This window comes from Pecten maximus, chromosome 19, assembly GCF_902652985.1.
Source record: "Pecten maximus chromosome 19, xPecMax1.1, whole genome shotgun sequence".
In the NCBI taxonomy this organism is placed as follows: Eukaryota; Metazoa; Mollusca; class Bivalvia; order Pectinida; family Pectinidae; genus Pecten; species Pecten maximus.
In genome coordinates this window covers 10,157,995-10,180,101 of record NC_047033.1, presented here as the reverse complement: position 1 = coordinate 10,180,101, position 22,107 = coordinate 10,157,995, and positions in this window count along the sequence as shown.

Genomic DNA, 22,107 nt, shown 5'->3' with positions numbered 1-22,107 from the left:
TTTTGAGTTATAAATAAATGAAGGGAAACGACGAACGTGTGATTTTGTGAATCTCACCTTCTAACAGCAAACAAGAGTAGCATCCCCAAAATCATATATAACGTGTATGTGACCTGTGACCTGTGACCTTTATAGTGATATAGGGGTTGTATTGTTAACTTGTAAGGGAGATAACTGATCACTACCGTAAAACAGAAACAAATGTACAAAATTCAAAAATCTTTTCATTCGCTCTATAGCCAACGTAGTACCCATTATCTTTACATATCGATAATGCTGACCTTTCTCATACATGTCCGCGGAGTAATACATATCGATAATGCTGACCTTTCTCATACATGTCCGCGGAGTAATACATATCGATAATGCTGACCTTTCTCGTACATGTCCGCGGAGTAATACATTGCCATGTCCGCGGAGTAATACATTGTCATGTATGTGAGTGAATAACGTAACGATTCCTTATATCACATGGGCATAAATGACAGGAATTTTCAAACTATTCCGCTAAATTAAATATGTTTTCCATTTGTGATCCAAAACTTTGATATAATATAAAGGTTCTAATTTTTGTTATTCCCACAAAATGAGTATCGACAAAATGACGTTTCAATAAGTTTAAGTTATTCGTATTTTTGCTATCATAATACATATTTGAGTAAAATCTAAAGTCGGCAAACAAAAAGACTTTTTTTCTGAAAGTTAAATCGTAGTTATGCCTCGATAACCTGTACAGAAAAAAACTACACCTTTATTATTGGAAATCTTATATATTGTATCTAACTTCGCGTTAAAAATATTAATGACGTCATCAATATGAAAATATGTAAATGACGTGAGGAAAGCAATACGCAATTAGTGGACTCGTAGATAATTATCCAGTTTTTATATGAAATAAGGATGGATCATCAATTGTTTACCACGAAGACTATACGCTCAGTGTTTGTGGTACGTGTAAAGCACGTGCAGCATATATATATATACATAGCCAGCACACGCGCTGTATCAACCGATACTGTCTTTTAGTGAACAGCTGGCCGATACACATCAGAGATGGACCAACACTACGTACCGAGCTAGGTATAGATACTGGAATGGGTATAACGATATTTCTGGATACATGATGGTACTAATACGATACAGCAAAAACAACAACAACACACTGCCTCACGTGTCTGTTGTTACCATGGTTACGACCACTACGATACTGACGCTATTCTGATATGCACGTGTAGATCATAACCGGACGCATAAAAATAGACGGACGAACACTCCGTCGAAGGACGGACACAGCTGGATTGACCTTGAGCGCTATGACTCTAGAAGAGTGCAAGAATACGTTTTCGGTAAATCGTGAACACGACTGAGAACAACAACTGGGAGTTCACTGTATAAGGCTGTTCTTTGATGTGGACAAACACCAGTTCGCCCAACGGTCCAACCAATAAACGAAAAATGGTCACGACCATGCGTTGACGGCCATCTTCGTTCTTTTTACTTCCGTTAAATGTGAGGTATGGAAATTTGTTCCGGGTCGATGTTCTTTGTGTGTGGGCATTTTTAACCCCACGAACAATGTTACCGTGTAAACAAGAAATATCTTTAAAAAAGATAAACGGCATAGTTTTAATGCTGGTGGTTATAATGTAAAACTGATGGTGAAATAAATTAACGAACTAATGCGTTTCAGCACGGATAACAAAATCATACCAGTTTGAACCAATTTTGCTGATAATAAGACTGCATTTGAATCAGGAATATAATTTTATCAATGTGTCATTTGAAAAGATACATCCACTTATTTAGCTTGCATTCAATCTTAACTTTGTTTCGTTTTAACTGCATATCTGCATTTTGTATTTACCGCTACATAATGTACATTGACCAATCACATACTTCATCTTGGCCAGTAACGCCCCCTGTCGCGTAATATCCGGGGCCAAAAGAATATCATACGACTATGCCGAATAAGATCTCACCCAATGACGCTCAGGGTAACATACAATGGTACAGTTGTACATTAATTGCATATTATGACCTACATGTAGTAGACCACGTACAGCGACTGTCTCATTGGCTAAAAATGAAGGTAAAATATCACGTGATCTAGTGATTCATTCCGTACCAACATAGATCGCCATGGTCCATTGGCGCACTGTTTCTTGTGAACGGATTGTGTAGTCACATATAGAATAAAGTAAAAAATGACATATTAGATAGGAATTTTACACTTCCCCACATACTTTATATTAGATACAATGTATGTTTTTAATAAAGAGGATATGTTTCAAATACCACCAAGAAAAATTAAATGACGTAAGAAACATAACAAAATATGATACATCTTCGTGATTCGAAATCCGAACATTGGGGTTCCTAAGCGATGTTTCTACTACAGTATACTATGCAGACTTAAAGAAATGTGAAGTTTATGTTATCAATTATAGTCAGTCTAGTTAATGCTTTTTTTTTTAATTTCAATACCAGTTCAATTTGGGGACCACTTTTTAAGAATAGGATTTTAGTTGTCTTTTGGTACATAGAATAAAATAAGACATTGTAAATTCTTCCGATACGCTGTATGTCAAAATATATTTGAATGCGGGAACCTCCTCTCCCGTCGCTTTTTAATTCTGTAAACATTGACAGATATTTTTATTTTCAAGCAGGCTAAATTTTATTTGAGACGTCGATCAGCCATAACCTTTTCTGGGCACAAAGCAGTATAGTCAGTCGATTAAATAGGTCAGGAGAGGTCTCATAAAAATGTAGTCGATAAACTGAAGAAGCTCCCTGGAGATCGGACTTGATAACTTTATAAATTAGGCAGGGTCTCACAAGGAGTTCAGTTGCGTGTTAACATCATATTGATTTCGCTAAAACCCCAAACAAACATCTGAACTACGAATTTAATAAAACAAATATCAATTTAGTCCAATTTTGTTGTGATTTTCATTCATTGAATCCTGCTTTGCCATTTGTGTGTGGCCTCGAAATGGTTTATCGCACATTTAGTCCTTGTGTAATTACACAACACCTTCCTATACGCTAGCTTTTTTCTCTCCGTCTCTTGGTCGATTTAACATTGATAACCATTACACACGGGATGGGGTTATTATTTTTATACTTCTTCTATTATTTTATTTATCAGATCAAATGGAGCTTTGCTAATCTGAAATCCAATAATGCCATAAAGATGTACAGTACTGTATTTTTATCGACAGTTTTATCTGACGTGGATGCGACATTTATAGCTGACGTAATCTTGACGTCATTTCTGATCATTTGTTGTTATTATATCTCAGACTTGTATCACAGCTTCTGATTAGTGAAAACCATGTCACGTGATTAAAAACATTCGTTATGTCACCCTCTCGTGAGCCCTCCAAAATCGTTATGTCACCCTCTCGTGAGCCCCAACTCGGAACTCTCTTCCGTAACGTCTTCAAAAGTAGTCGAATCAGAGAAGTTCCGAGTATTCTGCTTGACAACAACAATGGCTGCCGGCGGACGCTATCGTCTGCCAACAGAGGAGGAATTGGCGAAATTATTGCAAGAAAAGGATTCTAAAAACACCAAAAGGGTCATCAATGTGGCCGTGGATTCCTTTAGACATTTCCTATCTGCAACAGGTAGGCCTAGACCAAAGGATTGTGAAAACTTCGACGTCCATACATTGAAAGTTCAACTGGGAGACATTTCTTTCCTACATTGAAAGTTCAACTGGGAGAATTTTATGCCGGGTCCAGAAAGACGATGGGGTACCTCTTAAAAACTTTTCTTAAAAACTGTTGATAGTAATAAATAAACTTATTGATACCAAAATTAATTCACTTATGTTTTTTTCGGTATAATAAAACAATTACTGCCCTTGTTCCGAGTTGACATGAATATTTGCCCACCCTTGAGGTGTCATGTCACCCTCGGGCTACGCCCTCGGGTGACATGACACCTCTCGGGTGGTCAAATATTCATGTCAACCCGGAACAAGGGCAATAATTGTATATTGTAATTCTGACGTCAGGAGATGACGTCAATGTGACATTAATTTCTGGTCATTATTTGACGAAACCCTAATGTCAGTAGACGACGTCAATGTGACATTCGTTTCTGGTCATTATTTGACGTAATCTGACATTATACAATTATTGCCCTTGTTCCGGGTTGACATGAATATTTGACCACCCGAGAGGTGTCATGTCACCCGAGGGCGTAGCCCGAGGGTGACATGACACCTCAAGGGTGGGCAAATATTCATGTCAACTCGGAACAAGGGCAGTAATTGTTTTATTATACCGAAAAAAACATAAGTGAATTAATTTTGGTATCAATAAGTTTATTTATTACTATCAACAGTTTTTAAGAAAAGTTTTTAAGAGGTACCCCATCGTCTTTCTGGACCCGGCATAAAATTCTCCCAGTTGAACTTTCAATGTATGGACGTCGAAGTTTTCACAATCCTTTGGTCTAGGCCTACCTGTTGCAGATAGGAAATGTCTAAAGGAATCCACGGCCACATTGATGACCCTTTTGGTGTTTTTAGAATCCTTTTCTTGCAATAATTTCGCCAATTCCTCCTCTGTTGGCAGACGATAGCGTCCGCCGGCAGCCATTGTTGTTGTCAAGCAGAATACTCGGAACTTCTCTGATTCGACTACTTTTGAAGACGTTACGGAAGAGAGTTCCGAGTTGGGGCTCACGAGAGGGTGACATAACGATTTTGGAGGGCTCACGAGAGGGTGACATAACGAATGTTTTTAATCACGTGACATGGTTTTCACTAATCAGAAGCTGTGATACAAGTCTGAGGTATAATAACAGGAGATGACGTCAATGTGACTTTTATTTCTGGCCATTATTTGACGAAACCGTGACGTCAGGAGATGACGTCAATGTGACATTCATTTCTGGTTATTATTTGACGAAACCCTAATGTCAGTAGACGACGTCAATGTGACATTCGTTTCTGGTCATTATTTCACGTAATCTGACATCAGGAGATGACGTCAATGTGACTTTCATTTCTGGCCATTATTTGACGAAACCGTGACGTCAGGAGATGACGTCAATGTGACATTCATTTCTGGTCATTATTTGACGAAACCCTAATGTTAGTAGACGACGTCAATGTGACATTCATTTCTGGTCATTATTTGACGTAATTTGACATCAGGAGATGACGTCAATGTGACTTTTATTTCTGGCCATTATTTGACGAAACCGTGACGTCAGGAGATGACGTCAATGTGACATTCATTTCTGGTTATTATTTGACGAAACCCTAATGTCAGTAGACGACGTCAATGTGACATTCGTTTCTGGTCATTATTTCACGTAATCTGACATCAGGAGATGACGTCAATGTGACTTTCATTTCTGGCCATTATTTGACGAAACCGTGACGTCAGGAGATGACGTCAATGTGACATTCATTTCTGGTCATTATTTGACGAAACCCTAATGTTAGTAGACGACGTCAATGTGACATTCATTTCTGGTCATTATTTGACGTAATTTGACATCAGGAGATGACGTCAATGTGACTTTTATTTCTGGCCATTATTTGACGAAACCGTGACGTCAGGAGATGACGTCAATGTGACATTCATTTCTGGTCATTATTTGACGAAACCCTAATGTCAGGAGATGACGTCAATGTGACTTTCATTTCTGGTCATTATTTAAGGAGCAATTCCTATTTTTTTTTTTATCGTTTACTGGTTTGGAAACTGCATTTTTGCAGATATTTTAAATGACGCACGTTAGTGCATCATGTTGAAATATATGTAAAAAAAATGCAGTTTACACACGTGGTATCGATAAAAAAAATCAAGAATTATTCCTGATATTTTACATGTTTTTTGTGTTTTTTTTCTGTAATGTTGTTAAAAATCAAACCGGCATTCTTTTCCCGGCTTTATATAAATAGACGTAACAACATGACAATTAATGGAATCGCTAAATAGCTGATACCAATTCAGGCAAAGGTTGTCAACCACAGGAATAAACAAAATATAGTTCCCTAGTAACATCGGTTTTTTTTTTTATTCAATTCCTGTAAGATATTTCAGTCATTTTATTTCTTTATCCCTATATTTTTGTTAACTCTACCACATTCCATTCGTAATATAATTTGGAAAAAAAAATTTAAAAAGAAGGAAAATTTTCATTGCGCATTCACACTAATTCCGCATATGTGCACTGTTCCGGCTTGTTTTTCTACACGTCAAATCTGAAGAAGTTTACACACTTGTAAACGATGTTTTCGTTAGTAAGGTTATGTAACGAACACGCAACGGAAATGTAAATATTTCACGTCAACATGACATCAGATGATGACGTCAATGCGACTTTCATTTCTGACCATTATTCGACGTAGACATCGAATCAACTTTTGAACAACTGGGCCCTGGTTTCAGGAGATGACGTTAAATGACTTTCATTTCCGGCCATTATTTGACGTAAACCTGTCATCGGAGGATGACGTCATTGTGACTTTCATTTCTGACAATTTTTTGACGTAATCCTGACGTCAGGATTAAATCCATATCTGACGTAAATTTAACTCCCAATGTATGCATGGAATACTTGTACGAGTCTAATTAGAAGTATTCCTATGCCATTAATTAAAATGTTCTGTTCTCAAAACATACCTTTGTTATCAGACATTTACGTTATTCTGACCGACATAATTAACGCATGTACATTAGTATAATAATGAGGAGTTTATCAACTTGATTCAAAATCCGGATTTATCGATCACCGGTGTTTTAAAATCCTCATAAGAAATTTAGAACAGCAATGTTAGAAAGATTTAGATGTACATACAGTTTTATTGATTTGTGAAAGTTCAGAGTGTATTAGCGTGTTTTTCCTCAATCAAAATTAATTTATACATAAAACCACATCATGAATAGTCATTCATGGTTTGTATATATGTCTGCATAAATGAAATAAATATCATGAATATTCATTACTACAGGAAACATGTATTCCAGGGACCGATACATTAATTCCTTTGTTGACAAACACATTAATGTGCCATCTAATACACCGGAAATAAAGAATAACTCTTTTTTTCCGGAATTGTAAAACGCCCCGGGCTGTATATTGTATTACCATATGAAAACCATCTTGGTAATAAAAATAAGATGTCTGCCAGAAACCAACAGACGAATTAATGAAAGAACAAACAAACGAACAAATGAATGAATGAATAAATGAATGAATGAAAAGGGTACAAACAAATGAATTGAATAAGAAACGAGATATATTTCTATTATATTGAAAAAAAATATAAGGTAGGACATTGTCTAGTCTATTTTACCGATGTGAGATTTTACTTCACCTTGATAGGGTTGAGACAAGCTACACGTGCTCAATAACTGTATGACGTCATGATAACAACGATGTCATGGTGTCACGGTAACAGTACAATGACGTCACGTCGATAATTCAATTACGTCACGTCAAACTTGTCTTGCATTGATGTAACGTAAATACAAAAGAGGGTAAACAGGGTAAGAGAAAAATAACCATTAACACCCTCGGGAGTGAGACACTGAACCTCGGCGGCAGCTTAAGAATCTTCTCCACAGGTTGAAATCCTCCTGTCCACTCCCAAGGGAGTGAACGATTCTAGCATTCCCATACATGATATAGTAAAATTTCACACGACACTAGCAAGGCTAGATTTTTGTGATTCGCCTGATCTGTCTGGAATTTTACATAACGCCATTCACAACTGTCTGCTAACACACACATGTAACTCACAGAAAGTAGGAAACATTTATGTTGTTCGTGAGTGTTCAGATTTTTTTATTCCTCCCCCCCCCCCCCCCCCTTTTTCTCCTGTTTTTTTTCTTTTTTCTTTTTTGCAATTGTGATAGAAGAAGGAGAAAACATCTTTGTGATTGAAAGACGCAATAAGGATTATCGACGTGATGTCATTGTTTTGTTGCCGTGACGTCATACGCTTTTTGTATATTCGGAAAATCCCAATCTCAACTCCATGAGATAACATGGATATCTTCAAACAGTTGAAGTGTGGACACATATGTCCATGGACGAAATTCTATTTGTCCCTTCCATCATTGGGCTTTACTGCACATGGCAACATTCTGGAAAAGGACATTTTCAAACGTAATTATGTTAAAGGGTATGATAATTTGTAATGGTATCTAGTGAACTTTTATATGAAGTCATCAAACTTCTAATTAATGTTTTCTATTATAACACGAGATTGGTGATAAGTTGACACTGTGATCCAGTAAACTCGCAATTCAAAATCTACACCGCACAAGGTTAACACAGTTACCTCCCTTGATAGGCGTTTCGTTCTCCGTGATTTCTGTTGATTTTGTGTACTTTGATTAAATTGCATTGACTTTAAATCAAACTGAAATGTCGGACTTTACCGTAGAAAATATCGCATATGTAGTGATTTCCTTGTACGTCGTATTTATAATAATAAAGTTAGAGTTTTGATGTTTTATTATATACACAGCCAATATAATTTAGTCCCAAGTTTGGTTATATTGAATTTGCACTGAAAATGGTTTCGGCTTTGAAGATACAAAAATGTATAACAGTAATTCCGTTTGTGATTTTAGCTCACCCGCCCGAAGTACAAATGCGAACTTTAAATATTTTTTTTTTTTAGATGATTCCAATAACGATAAGGTCCAGCAATGGGCTAGTAGCATAGTGGAATGGAGGGTTATAAATTAGTTTAATAACTTAGTCTACTCTTAAATCGGATTTAAGAGGTATTCTGTTTAGCGTCCGGATCTACTTTAAAGTTGCGTTTGAAGCAGTTGAGATACCGGTAAATTGGGCATCTTGTTGCATTGTTGTAGACAGATTATTTCCCACCCTCACAGGCATTTCGTTCTTACACCGAATGATTAGCGTGCCTCTCTCCTCACCACCCTCAGTGTCGTTACAGTACAGGCTTTGAGATACTGGTTATGATATCTATATGTGCCTTATCAGCACATCAATTCAGGGGAGGTAATTACGTCATTAGGGAGTTGGACGAAGTATAGGCGCATAAACTGCATACTTTTATGCAATAGGGAATTTATTTGTAAAGTCTTAATTAAAAATGGTGATTATCGTACGGATTATGTAGACTTTAATTGAAAATCGATCTGGTATCGGTCGAAGACAAAATTACATAAAAATAGCCGTAATCTAGAAGAGGGTTAGATTTAGAGATATTTTGAGTTCAATTTTTTTAAATACGGCCAATAGTGCACATAATTGTCTTTCTTTGTTGCGTTGCAATTTTGTCGAATATCGTTGAAATTTCAAAATTAGTGTATTGAATGCATTTTACTGTGTAGTGTTTTAGAGATATAAGAAAATATTAACGAATTCTTCACAGATCAGTCTCCATCATTAAATGTGCATTTAGCCTTTTGATTTCGGTCAATATATGGTTTTATCAATCTCGAAAAGATATAAACCTGGTACTTCATCCTCATATAATTTTTTTTTCGTTAGATTTTTTTGTTTTTGTTTTTGTTTTTGTTTTTTTTTGTTTTTTTTATGTTTTTTTAATGTTTTTGTTTTTGTTCTTTTTGGATTTTTTTCTAAGTAAAATGGGTCATTGATAATCTTTATCCTGTTGCTAGACATTTTCATGAAGTTTTATGAAGATAGACGTTCATTTTTGGCTTGGGACGTTTTTAACTTAAGAGTTATTTCCCTTTGATCATTAACTATATCAAACATTCCACACAGCGGATATAATTTTGTACAAATTACTCAAGTTATCAAATTACCAATGATCAATTTGATGGAACAATATGTAACATGAGAAAAGCACTTAGCTAATGGTGTTTCCATTAATTGGAATGCATTTGTATACGTGGGATATCTTTTCCTGTAATTTAAATTGACACAGCAAGTTTGCCGACGCTCCTCGACGTTCAGGTTACTGATTAAGTATGCAGTGTTACGTATAGAAAACAGAAACACGAGCTGGTAGCTATCTAAAACAATTCCCTTGTGTTGATCAATGATACACTTATATGATAAACTCATTTTGATGTAAATTTCATCATTTTGTAACCGTGGAAACGAGTCGGTAATGTGTGCCGGAAACTGACAACACTAGTGAATTAATTAGCTTTGGGAGATTTAATTACAAAACGCGTCTAGTAAGGACTAGGCTCGTGGCTTCATTAAAAATAACATTACACGTGTATTTGCACGTCCGATGAACATACGTACTAGGTACGATTATGATAGTGTCAGTCTGCGAGTTGATCAAATAACACCAGTACTGTATATTATACAACCTCGATAGAGCGGACATAATTTACTGGATTATAGGACATTCGTTATGTAGAGGTTATACACATTTTACAGCTGTTCTGGGACAGTCGAAATAATTTTTTTTTAAATCCCACACTTTTTCAAAACAGATATTACCAGAGATTCACAAACTTAAAGACAAGAATTGATACAATGCATTTTTTCAAATTATTTCCCTTTTTTGTCTCATTTTTGAAATATTTTTTATGAAAGTATTTCCATGGGAAATTGTATCAGCTAGAAAGCCAAAATAGATTGAGAAAACATAAATTTTGGAAGATATTTAACTTTGGCAATCAAATACGTTATATATGAAAAAATATACCTAGAATTAATTTTAAATAGTAAATATTCTTTAAGGGTCATCTATATAGCAGAATAGTGTTGAATTTCAAACACGAATAAATACCTTAAGATTTGCACAAAAAATGTCATGTAATATACCAAAATGTTTGTTTGGACATGTACCCTCTCACAATCACCAATAATATGCTATAGATGCTACCAGTTTCTTCTGTAGAGTAACTTTGTGGTAAGATTTGGCATGGAATAATTCTAAGTAGCCATGCTGTTATGTTCACAAGTGTCTATAGCACAGAGTAGGAGCATTTGTTTGACCGGATTTTACTGTATGTACGTATAAACACTTATTTTGTTTTGACCTTGAAATGCAAATGGCGGCTGAGAATAATATTACACAAATATGGCTTAAAGGAGGCATTTCAGTTAATAACAAAACTCCTATATCATACTTTTAAGACATCTCATCATAGTAACATGAACATTTGAATGTCAATTTGTTAAAATGGTGAGTTTGCAGCCTTTTTCGGAAATAGGCATATTTTACCCCAAACTCAACGGTTGAACATTTTTTCATAAGAGCAGTCTTCTTGCCACTTCAAAAATACTTTATATTGTCTAATAAGAGCATTTTTGATGTTTTAAATACCTCCTTATATGCCATATTTGTGTGATATCATTCACGACCGCCATTTGCAATTCAAGGTCAAAATAAAAACAGCGTTTATACATATAATAACATCAAAGCTGGTCAAACCAATGCTCCTATTTTGTGCTTTAGACACTTGTGAGCAAAACGCCATGGCAAGTTTGTGTAATATATGGGATACAAATGAGTTAATTATGTCCCCCTGAAACATGCATTTTTCTTACATTTTGTTGAAATTTACAAACAGCTTAACAAATTACATGTCAACATTAAGTCCCACGGTTTGCCATGATACATACTAAAAGTTCATCATGTTACTTCTGTGACATTGCACCATAATAGGTATTTATAGGCCTGTAAAATATCAATGTTTTGACTGGATTTGCTGTTTAGATGCCCCTTAAGCTAACAATACTTTTAGCCATCCTTAGCTTACAAGGCGTCCTTTTATTATGGCTAATTATATGATTTATCATCATAAGGGACAGTTAAGTATTCCACGGAGTCCATTAAATCCTCGTCGGGTCTCTAATCACTAATCTGTACTGGGTAATGTGTTATGGACTTGCGACTAGTAGTCTTGGTATATGACTTTGAAATTCCAAAATGCGAAAATATTCCGGTTTTAGATCACGAAATTAAATTAGAAATAGCATGAATTCTTCTTAGTAAGACTTGTTAGCCCCAAATGAGTGCTTATAACACTCAATGCCTGTGTGGTCGTTCTGTGAAGACTAGTATACGTCCGTGTCGTCAACGTCTGTGTACTCCAGACGAAAGTGAACAAACACATTGGACCTAATTACTGCGCGTAATAATATCCGACAAACTGTTGACCATCTTTCACGAGAAAAAATCTATACGCGTAAACTTGTTATCGTGTTTTGTCATTAAATTGGTCCCCTCCAGTTTGATCGTCACGGCTTTGTTATGCGTCCCTGTAATTTTATAAGTTTTGCTTGATATAATCTTTAAATATTTTACGAGCACAACAGATGCTCTGTATGGGAAACACATTATCGAATTTGTAGCTAGTTGCCGATAGGCATTTTTGGATTGATGAACCATCTTTAGAACTCAGCGACAATCTGTCCTTTGGGATTCCTGTTTCATGTCAATCAACTATTTCGATCGTTCACTTTGATACTTATTTTTAAAGATAATGACGAAACTTATAAAGGAACTAAATTGAGTTTGTTTTACATTTTGTATTTCTAGTTATTCCTTCGAGTAATTCTATAGTTACAATTCGCAGACATATCACCCATTAATGCCGCCCACATAGCTTAAGTAGGTGGCACAGGCTGTAATCGGTACTCATCCAACAAAAACAGCAACAGTCGCAATTTGTAGCCAAGGGAGTGAACTCTTGATAGATTCAACTGTCAATCTGAACCCCTCGGATGAGCTTCACACAGCCGATCGGATCGATTTGATAGCCAGTCGAATTCGCAGAGCTCCGATCGCGGGTGGTACAACTGCTAGGAAGTTGATGATATGTATTTATATAACACTCTTACTGGTGTCATTGAAACACGAGGATGGGTGTCATGGGGTAAAATGTATTGTACTGCTATTTTAGTTATCAATTATTGCCGGCATGTTGGGGTGACCTCTGCGTTGCATTGTTTCATATACTATACGGTTATTGCCATTTGATAAGGTAGATATATGCTTTTTTCAACTTGAGGAATGATATCGATGAGATTGAAGTCCGAGGTTGATATACACGTATATATATATATATATATTATATTATAAAACTATACATTAACTGAAATCAAAATGCAATAATAGTTTTATCATAAGATGTTTTCGACACTTAAAACTGAACAAAATATAATGTTGCATGATAATGATTCTATATTTTTTAACCTGCTAATAGGAGCCGTTTTTCTTTCTTTTTCATGTCCATTGGGGTTCGCTATTCTCCAATTAGGTAAGTGTTACTCATTTAATTTACAGTGAATTTTGCATGTAAACACTTCCATCCTTCTCATGATTTAACGGCACCAAACGGCAAATCAATGCCAACATCAAATTATGATTGTAGACACAATAGAAAATTTAAAACAAATAATAATTTGAAAAAAAATTATTGAAATTTTACGAAAATAAAAAGAAAACTTCGACTGGTGGGAAGGGTTCAATGTTTTGACTTAATATCAATTAGCTTCTACCACATATTGAACAATGTCACTGTGACCTACTATTTGACACTGGTTTATTATATCAATGCATAATGGTTATGAAAAAAGGTTCCCAAAATACCATTACGCTTTGTCAAAATTGAGCCAATCAGAAAATTGACCCCATACATTACCCCTTAATACATTTAACTCGAAATGGTCGCAGACCTGACCTTTATTTCATGTCATATCCTGACCCCCTTATCTCAGGGTATTTATATACCAAAAAATAAACTTATCGGTGAGAGGTACCAGAGGGCCGCAGGATCTCGTACAAGTAACATGTGTCTCGACTTAAATCTTCTGGAAATATGTAAATATGCCGTCTTGTCAAAATGTATGTTGTTAAATTCTATAGGGTGGACGGAGTATAAGCTGAACATTTGTACATGATTTCCTTGAAAGAATATGCCGAAAGTAGAAAAGAAGGCAAAGGGATCCAACATTTTATTTATTTGAAACAACTTGACCTTCAAGTCGTTTCCTTTAATGAAAAATTGGATCAAATGAAAAATAGTTTCGCTTTCCACACGGGAGAGGTTTGGTAAAAAAAAATGAAAAAAAAGTTCCAATGCAATAACGAGGAATACTGTCAAACAAAGCCTGGCAATGTCTGGCAGAGTTATCGATTTCTGCTCTGGCTCAAACGGACATCATTCTGCTATCAATCAGTTCTCGGACGATTTTTATGCAGAAGTAAAGCTTACTATGTATATCGGCTTAAGTACATGTACATTCGAACTTGTGGCTCTCTCTTTTAGCGGCCGTGAGGGTTAAGTGATGTCTATCAGAACAAAAGTTTCATTATCTCACCTCAGATTTTCACGAGCACTCGTTGGCACGAGGGTTTATCTTTTGTCTCTTAGTGACTATGTATATATATATATATATATATGTATATATGGTTAAGATCCGTCGTAAAATACCGCTTATGCATATTAAGCAAATAACATGTTTCCTTACTCATGCGAAAAGTGCAGTTGATACGCATTCTTTTTGCACGCGCTGTGTTTGTACTCCGTACCTGGCATTTTGGCATTATATATTCATGATTACTTTTTCGGAGATTTCCCCCACACGACGACGGAACGAGGGTTTCTAGGTATAACGATGAAAGATTCATAGTGATATATATATATATTTAAAACACATACAAGATAATGTTCACCCCGATGTCTGCTTTGTCGTTCACGCAACACACCGATGTTATGTAGTGTGTTAATCTCAGCTTAGATGACGAATACTTCACAGAACAACACCTTAAGGAGCTGTAAAACTTAGCAAACACTTTTAAGATATGGTTCCATTATCAATAATAAAAATGATCGGTCCCCACATCAAGGTAATATGTATTTGATGGTGTGATTAAGGTAAAGCAGCGTCATTGTCGTAAACCGGAAGTGGTGACTTCATTTGTTCCGTAGTTATAACCCTCATTTTGATTGGTTGCATCGTCAGTGACTCGGACGTAGCCATTATGACACCGTCGTTACTCGCCTGATCTGTCTTCGAACAGCTCCGATCGATCATGTGGGGACACCGGCACAAAAAGGCTCGTATTAATGAATTATTTACAAACCATTTCTAGTAATCTGATTGGTTTCGTAGAAAATCTGACCAATCAGAAACCTCGTTTTATATGTTTTTAGCTTGTCTGCAAAGATGTCAGGTAACAAAATAAATGCCGACACATGAGTGCAGCTCTCTTGGTATACTGTTTCTATTTTCTATTCTAAGAAGAGATTCATTAAAAGAAGCATTGTGACTGGTCGATAGAAATACGAATATTCATGTCAAAAAGGAGGTTTTCAAGCCAGTACTCCCACGGGTCAAAAGAGTGAAACACGGAGAACACTCCGTAAGGGGCGACGATTAGTTAAAATACACATGACATTTATGCAACTATTGTTTTGATTTGCTGAATCGTGTTTGTTAGGTATGAAACATTAATTCGGATTGGCTGCATTGTTTTAATAATATGTAAACTTTATTCTGAATGGCTGTTGATCAAGCTTCATTCATGGGATGCGATTTCTACAATGTGCAAACGCCTAAATTGGGAAGGTCATTGGAATACAAATGTTTTGAAATCAAAAACTTTGGAGTTCGTGGGGTTTTTGTTTTAAAAACCCGGCGGTGTACGTCCATAACGTGGTGTTTGGGGGCATACATTACTCAAACGGGGTTTTTTTTTTTTTTATCTGCGCGACAGATGTTAACAAATATACATGTAAGAGGATGTGTCTAAAATAAATACAGAAGTAGTTACCAGTGTGATTTTGCAATTATTTGAACATTTAGGTACATGTAGGTCAGAAAAAGAGTGTCTCTGTGTCTGTTTTTCCATTCATATATAATTCCTCTTCAGAGGTTAAAAAACAAAAACAAAAAACAAAAATGAAAAGAAAGAAAGAAAGAAAGAAACAAACAAACAAAAGAAATGCAACACTGGGGATCGCCAGTTTGGAACGACTTTAACCACTGGGGATTTTTTTTTGTATTCTAAACCCAATTATTTCTTTCATTTTAACATCATATTATCATTATTCCAGCAGCGATCACTGAAATCGATTCAGTTTCAAGGGGAAAATGTCAAAAAGCAAAAATAATTGATATTTGAAAACTAAGCCTGCGGCCAAAATTTCGTCAAATATGCAGAATTAAGCTGGGAAATCTAGTCCAAGGCGAAGCATTCGAGGGGTCTGTAAAACACGCTTTTGTTTTTTGACTAATACTCTAACAACAATAATTCTTTAAGATGGAAAAATACACTGAAATGGCAAAAACAACGAAATAACGAAATTGTAATTTCAACCCAAAATCGATAACCCGAGGGCAAAAACTATAAATATATATATAGACCATTAACAAAGTATAAGAAGACAAGGGCCAGTTGTTCAAAATTAGCTTAATCACTTGATCAGGGAATATCTTATTTCCTCATCACTACACAACATGAGTTTCGTAAAATTGAAATATCAAGCTAGTTTTACCAGAAATGATTTTATCGAGATTTTTTAAACTACGATTAGCCTAATCACCTTTTGAACAACTGGGCCCTGGTGTTCCGGGAGACTAAGCATCTTCTGCTTCAGCGACAACCGTTTTACAAATCTCGGTCAAATTGTCTCAAAACCCAATTATTTCTGCCGTTTTAACATCTTATAGATATTGTAATTATACTAGCAAACACTGAAATCAATTCGGTTTTAAGGGACAATTAAGTTCAAAATGAGAACCAGGATTGTAACAACAGGACCATTAGACCACAGAAATGTGTCAACAAACATCGAATATGTCTAACGTAATATATCATACAAGGAAACAAAAAGCTTAACTGATTTTGACAAGCGACTCTTTCTTGTTTGGCTCCGTTAAATTTGTTATCAAATGTCTATTGTCATTTATACAAAATCTGCAATGAAAAATTCTCGAAATACAGACAGACATATTGGGTCACGGAAACCTGATTTGCATAATTCCAAGTCCGACAGGTCCTGTAATCCTGATACATCTGTCGCGTGGATTAGGGCAGTTATTGGCAGCATGACCGCCATGGGATTAAGGGTAAGATACTACCATACCAGAGGTTTGCTGACGAGTTACTTTTGACAGACGCTTGTGACATAGCGGCCGGAATTTTAACGTCTGATAATAACTCGGCTGACCAGTGGCCGCTTATCATAGAGTAGAAACCGATAATGCCATAACGCAATATTCCACTGTCTCTTGACATTCATGTAAATTCTTGTCTGATAGTGGACCTTTTACCGGTGTTTCATCCTCAGATATGAAGATGTCTGTGTCCGTTGATGTAACATCGGCAGTTCGTATTGATGACGACCAAGAAAACATATGGAAACGAAATAGACACATTTCGGTTTGCAATTATTTCACTCTCAACGCCACTTTCGATTTATATTTCTGTTTTAACAATAAGGTTATTCAAATATTTCCAAAGACAGATATACAATGTTCACCTTCCAATTATAGTTGGATTAGTAATAAGTTGGGTGAGTATTAGCCTGTTGGCACAGTGGTAACACATTTGCCTTTCACCTAGGCGGTTTGGTTCCCCGATCGCACGTGAAAAGGTATGGGGTCATCTGCCCGACCTCGTGGGTTTTCTCAAGGTAATCCGCTTTCCTCCCACAGTAAGATATATACCTCGTGCGCGTCCTTCGGGGCCAACAATTTTGATGCACATAAGTTCGTATAACTCTTCCTTGCACGTATCAGAACATAAATTGAAGTATCATCAACATACAAAATGCAATCAACGTTATGTCCTTTATAAATATTAAAAACAGTAGGGATCGTAAGATAGAACCTTGAGGAAAACCTGTCTTAAATTCCGCCAAATACTAAACATGTAGTACTCCACCCGCTAAAAACACTTGTTATCCGTTAAATTGTTTTTTAAAACCACTGTATTACGTGGCCAAATGCTGGAAGAATTCTGTATGAGGTTTCTTTTTGTCACACATCGGTTTGCTTTTAATAAATAAAAAAAACACAATGTGTGAAATTGCGAATGCTTCTTTCCTAGCATTAATTGCACTTAAACTTATCCAAATCATTAAAATTCTCCGAGCTAAATCTGAATTGACATTCAGTAACTAAAAACATCTAATTAAGAAAAATATTGAATACGCTTGAAATAATATTTCCATCACTTACGTATTGATACTCAGGAGAGAAAAAATAGGACTCTATTTTGACGTCATTCCTATCATTCAATGTACGTGTATGAGAAAAGCTACTTTCTAAGAGTCAGAAAAAAACATAGCCATAGATTAACTGAATAGAGTACATTAAGGCACAGATAATTCATTAGCGCGCTCTTTTAATAAATATATATTTGTCATATCGGGTGCTGTCGCTTTTGAGATGTCGATTGATAATAAACACCACGAACGTCCGTTACAGTTATGATGTTATGGCCTAATTAGGTATGTGGTGTTTGATTTAGGGAGAGCTGAGAGTGTATGTCGTCAAAAACAGACAGGGAAGTAATATCGTCAGAGAGATAAAAATTAGCCATTTGACCTTCTTTAATACGTGTTGTGAACTATGATATACAAATGTACATATAATAAAATAGGAATTGGATACGATTCGCTTGGATTACTGATGATTATTTTTTATAGTATTTCGCCACGATTTACTAAATATGCTATTCGTGTCAAGTAGACTAACTGTAAAATAGGGTTGTTTTTAGCGCTTAAACCTTAGAATGGTTTTAATGACATTATGCCATCTTATAAACCCCTCCAACTCTCAAATTGTCTTGACATATTTGTGATACGCATGTTTAAGAAGCATATCAATTGTACAATTTAGGATTGCTTGTTTGTTTGTTTTGTTTAACGTCCTATTAACAGCCAGGGTCATTTAAGGACGTGCCAGGTTTTGGAGGTGAAGGAAAGCCGGAGTACCCGGAGAAAAAACACCGGCCTACAGTCAGTACATGGCAACTGCCCAACGTAGGTTTCGAACTCTCGACCCAGAGGTGAAGGGCTAGTGATAAAGTGTCTGGATACCTTAACCACTCGGCCATCGCAATTTAGGAATAAATATTGAATGTCTGATATTTGTCAATAGAAACGTTCTAAAAATACAGTTGAAGCATATATTAACTTTATTACATTTAACATATAAATGTCCGTTTCATTACCAGATATCAAGATTCATATGACCAAGTTAATATGTCAGTTAAATCAACTGGACAATTGGAGGAAGTGATACAAGTTAAACTTAATACACATAGTCAGTATATATTATACTAAAGTTACAATGTCCTTAATCAATTCTTAATACGTTTTTGCGCAACAGAACTCTCAGTTATTAGATATAGTGTTTATGTAAAGGGATATAAGTTACCAGGCTCCAGTTTCATTTACTTAAGAAAATTCCTTAACTTCAAAATTCCCATTGCAGAATTTAAGGGGAAAATCTTAGATAAAGAACCCCCGTTTAAATTCTGAAATGAAACTGGTCCCTTACGGGTACACCTTCACATACAACGTCTTAGATAAATAAACGCGTTCACGTGTAGAAATTGATGACGTTATTCAAGATAATTTAGGGAAATTTCCTCTACCGGTACAGGAACACCAGCATGTACAATTCTTAACTTCTACATGTTGACAAAATCGTCTAAAATTCAGTCTGCCAGAATTGGAAAATGGAATATAAAACAATCTCCAATGATCTTTTACGGTTTCAGATAAATCTACGAATTTCCTTCCCTCCAAATTCGGGTTCAATTTGTCTCACTCATGATTACTTCCAGGATTAATTTTAGTCATCCGGTATGATTTCCCAGAGCAGTTGTCATGGCAACTGCTTTAGTAAACAACACTTGTCAACATAAAATGTCATTTGTCATACAAATAAACGCCAATAATCTGACAGTTAAAATCATAGTCTCCAGATTTATAATATGATATGTTATAATATGCTTTTGATTGATCTTCAAAATGATGATAGAATAATTGATAATAGGATAATGCCTATGTAGGTATTACGTGTACTTTAACCTGAAATGTACTGTAAACGTTGTCAGCATACGGGAACAGTATTATTTGTTCAAACACAATTATTTATGTAAACTGCTCAAGCGGAGGTGGAACGTGTTAATGAATACATCCACGGAGAACGCTTATGAGTATAAACAATGTTTTAAGTATCAATCAAAAAATCATTCCCGGAAGCTAATTACCGTTAAACTCAATAATTACTTCGATTGTGCGACAACCAGCTACCATATGGAGACCTAATTTGCCATTGTCGTAGGGCACATATATGTATTTCTGTACTTTTGTTCCGAATTATCGAAACCCCTCAGAAATTAGTTTGTCGTGAGAGTATGTGTCGCCTAATCTCGCGTTGTTTTATAAATCTCTCGTGGAAAATTTAGTCACGTTAAATATTGGATGTGAACATATCCGAAAGGTTTTTTTCTCTTCAATTTTAATTATTCAAACATCACTACTTTCGTAGATGCAACGATTACCAGGTTCGTTTACAGTCGTTGAACGACTGTTTTGGATATCTTTTCGGAAAGACAAGAATCTTCCAGGTCAGTCGAACAAGAATTGGAACAAGTCCCATTGGACCCATAGAGAAAGCATTTCTCGTGAGTGGACTCTTTAACGAATCGTATGTCACACGGAGAAGATAGAGATATCAGTCAAAGGGCTGTGTCTTCGTTTCCAAATTGTCGTTGACTTAACTGGATTTGGAAAATTGTCACATCGAGATCCACAGGGATACCTATGAAACTCCGGTGGTGCAATATCCATAAACTCATGCTGAGAACATTCCTTTCGCATGGTTTGCACACATACTGTATAAAACAAAATTAAGACAATCTTAAACGGCATGTGGATGTTTTGTTTGAAGTCATACCCCTAATTATAATCCTGTCACATTCGGTTAAGCCGATATTCCTATGAGAATTCTCTTTATGAATTAAAAAAAAAAAAAACACACAAAAAAAAAACCACAAAAATAAGCTCCCACGGAAACTGGACAGTTTCATAGACATATGCCATACAAATTATACAGTTTTTAACTATACAATGCATGCCTTCAAATAGTTGTAGTTTCATATACATATATGCCTTAAAATTGCATATCTTATAGACAAATCCTTTAAAATTGTAAATAATTGTCATTGACGTATGATTTAGAAAAAAAAACAGTTTCATAGCGATACAGATACATCCCTTAAAATTGCAGTTTCATAGACATTTTCTTCTTAAAATTGTACGTTCCATAGACATATATGACTTAAACATGTACACTTCATAGACATGTGCCCAAAAACAGTCGTCTACAAAGGACCTTAATGCATCAAATACAGAAAATTTAGTATCATGCATATTTTGACAACCGGAAGTTCATTGAAAACTAAAAGTTCATGATGTGATTAATCACAGAAAAGAGTATTTCGCCATCAAATATCAAATATCCGGGAACATTACATTTTTCAAACGTTTATTACTTCAAAATTTCGATACATCAAAACAAAAATCTGTCACTCACATTTTGAAATCTAAGAGACGGCGTTATTCCGAAAATTGTTTTATGTAAGGAGTACAAATGCATGACTGCATTCAACTTTATAGGTACATGTAGCAAAGGTCATAATGATAATTATTTCAATGTCTTTGCTCGAGAACGAACCAAGGACTCCTGGCTAAGTAATCCGAAGCTCTACAGATTGAGCGTAAGAGACCACTGCACCCCCTAGCAGAATCGGTACGAAGCCGCTACTATCTTTCAACGGTGGCACAGACTTTGAATAGTCCTTTCAATTGTTTTGGGTACCGCACATGTGAATATATAAATTTGAACACGGATCAATGAGACTAAAATCGCATTTTTTTTATAATTAGGGTCTCATGTCTGCTCGACCTTTTGTCTGCGTACAATGTACGTACATGTATTGCATAACTTAATCATAACATTTTGTTTGCAAACCCTATATACATATAGAACAGTGCTTAATACTTAATGATTCATAAATGGCATGATACAGAACGCATTTTCAAGTTGATCAAAACTCAATTTGGCCGCCATGACGTCATGCTCAAAAAATCTAATTAAGGATTGACTTGAATATATAAATATTTGTGT